Source organism: Lactuca serriola, chromosome 7, assembly GCF_051521515.1.
Source record: "Lactuca serriola cultivar US96UC23 chromosome 7, Lser_US96UC23_V15, whole genome shotgun sequence".
In the NCBI taxonomy this organism is placed as follows: domain Eukaryota; kingdom Viridiplantae; phylum Streptophyta; class Magnoliopsida; order Asterales; family Asteraceae; genus Lactuca; species Lactuca serriola.
The window spans coordinates 28,656,767-28,659,057 of NC_136414.1; the positions used below are offsets into that span (position 1 = coordinate 28,656,767).

At 32.6% G+C, this 2,291-nt stretch overlaps 1 pseudogene; it reads left to right on the forward strand.

Moving 5' to 3' along the window:
- Nucleotides 1–949: 949 nt before the first annotated feature.
- On the forward strand, nt 950–1,815 carry LOC145063823 (G-type lectin S-receptor-like serine/threonine-protein kinase At4g27290 pseudogene; annotated as a pseudogene).
- Nucleotides 1,816–2,291: the final 476 nt, after the last annotated feature.

Consider the following 2,291-nt stretch of genomic DNA (forward strand, 5'->3'; position numbering starts at 1 on the left):
TGGAATCTCCATTTGTCAAAAACATACAATCAGAATTAAGAACAATATTTTATATTAAAAATAGGGGAAAATCAATAACAAAATGAAAGTGACAATGAAGTGAATTGACATTCTAACTTGTTTCTTGAGGATAGAGTGAAACTTCAAGTCCTTATTCAACTTTTATATCTGTAATCATTTAGATATGAAAGAATGCCACATCTTTGAGATAGTCACCCGTGTGTCTCTGAAAGAAATAGTAATTGTTTCAGATAAAAGGTACATAATTTAGCATTATAACTCTAAATGTGGTGTGAATTGTGATTGTCTACAGTGATCCTTACCAGATTAGGACGTGGCTCTGTGGCTCCAAGGATAGCATGACGATTGGGCTGAGCTTCAACATCCCAAATTAGGACCTAGTTTAATAAAATTGTATTTCACTAAAAGAATACATCAAAAAATAATAAACTAAAGGACCAAAAATGAAAAATGGAAAACAAATGCGTACATCAGGGTTATCTGTGTGTGTTGCTACTATTTTTCTGTTTTGAGAAAGCTCCCTGATGCGGTTTACCTTCATAAATACAACTAAATGTCAAATAAATATGTTGTTAATATTAATCTTATGAAAAACATCATAAACAAAATAGAGAATACCTCTCCAGGATGAATAATGTTTTTTAACTTCTTCACAAAGGGAGACCGTGCTTCTTCATGGAACCTTGAAATAAGGACCAAAAATTAAAAAAGTTTCAATTTTGGACCAAACACGGTGAAAATCAGAAAGCACATGGACCATTTTGTAATTTATTCTCAATCTAAAACATTGTAACGCAAATAGCATAAAAAAGTTGGGAGGGGAAAAAAAGAAATAGGTAAATGGTTAATGTCTACATATTAAGTGCTTAATTTATTAAGCTCATTAAGTTAAAAAGAAACAACTCCTTACTAAGTGCACAGTGTATAAATGATTCGATTTCTACAAAATCTCTTTAGAATTACTAAAGAGATTGCAAGGGGTCTTCTGTATCCTCATCAAGATTCCAGATTAAGAATTATTCATAAGGATTTAGAAGCTAGCAACATATTGTTAGATAAAGATATGAATCCCAGAATTTCAGGCTTTGGTTTGGCAAAAAGTATGGAAGGAAGTAAAACAGAAGCAAATACAAGAAGAGTAATGGGAACATAGTAAGAACTTATATAAACAGATAAACCTTTTATCTTTAATTACACCTAATAAAACACTAATTGATTTTTGTACATTTTATTTCTTGTAGTGGCTACATGGCACCAAAGTACACCATTGATGGGATTTACTCCACTAAATTTGATGTCTTCAACTTTGGTGTATTGGTGTTAGAGATAGTAAATGGAAAGAAAAATAGAGGATTTCATCATGCAAATCATGATCTTAATCTTTTAGGACATGTAAGTTTCAATATTCAACACGTGAAAGTGTTAAAATATTTTAACTTTTTTTAATGTTTTAACATGACATATTTTGGTCAGCCATGGAGGCTGTATAAAAATGGGAAGCAATTGGAACTGATGGATGACACTATTAACGATTCATATGTACATACACAAGTGAACAAAGCAATTTATATTTGTTTACTATGTGTGCAAAAGTATCCTGAAGATAGACCAGATATGCCTTTGGTGGTTGTTATGTTAGGTAGTCAAATTCCATTACATGAACCTAAACAACCTGGTTTTTATACAGAAAGAAGAAGACCACAAGAAGCAGATTGTTCATCTAGTAATCCTGAATGGAGCTCATCAAATCACTTATCTGTTACGTATCTTCAACCTAGATATAAATTGGTATAAGTGATTTATGTTACTGGAAATGGAATGGAATTGAATTCCAATTCCATCTAGAACCCTAAATTGGCAACATGAATCAATGGGTGTGTGTTGTTTGCTCTGCATGTATGAACCTAGAACCCTAAATTTCGGGGGAATGACAATTTACCTGGGAATACAAATGAAGACGAACAATCACCAGCCATCATCTCCTCACAACCCCTTGACAACCTTTGAACGCCACCTCACACCCTCACCTGCAGATCGAAAAAAAAAAGAAATAATAAGAAAGGAGAAGAAGGGTTGTGATCAAACCAGAGGAAAAATAGGCACATCTTTTCTTTCTTCCTTTTTCTTTTCGCTCACAAATTCTTGCTATAAATAGGAAAGTGCGAGAGATATTAAGAGAAAAGACACAAGAGAGACATATATATTGATTTAGGTACGGTTGACAAGTAAAAACATATAATCATTTAAAGAAGAAGGAATTTGGATGGGTG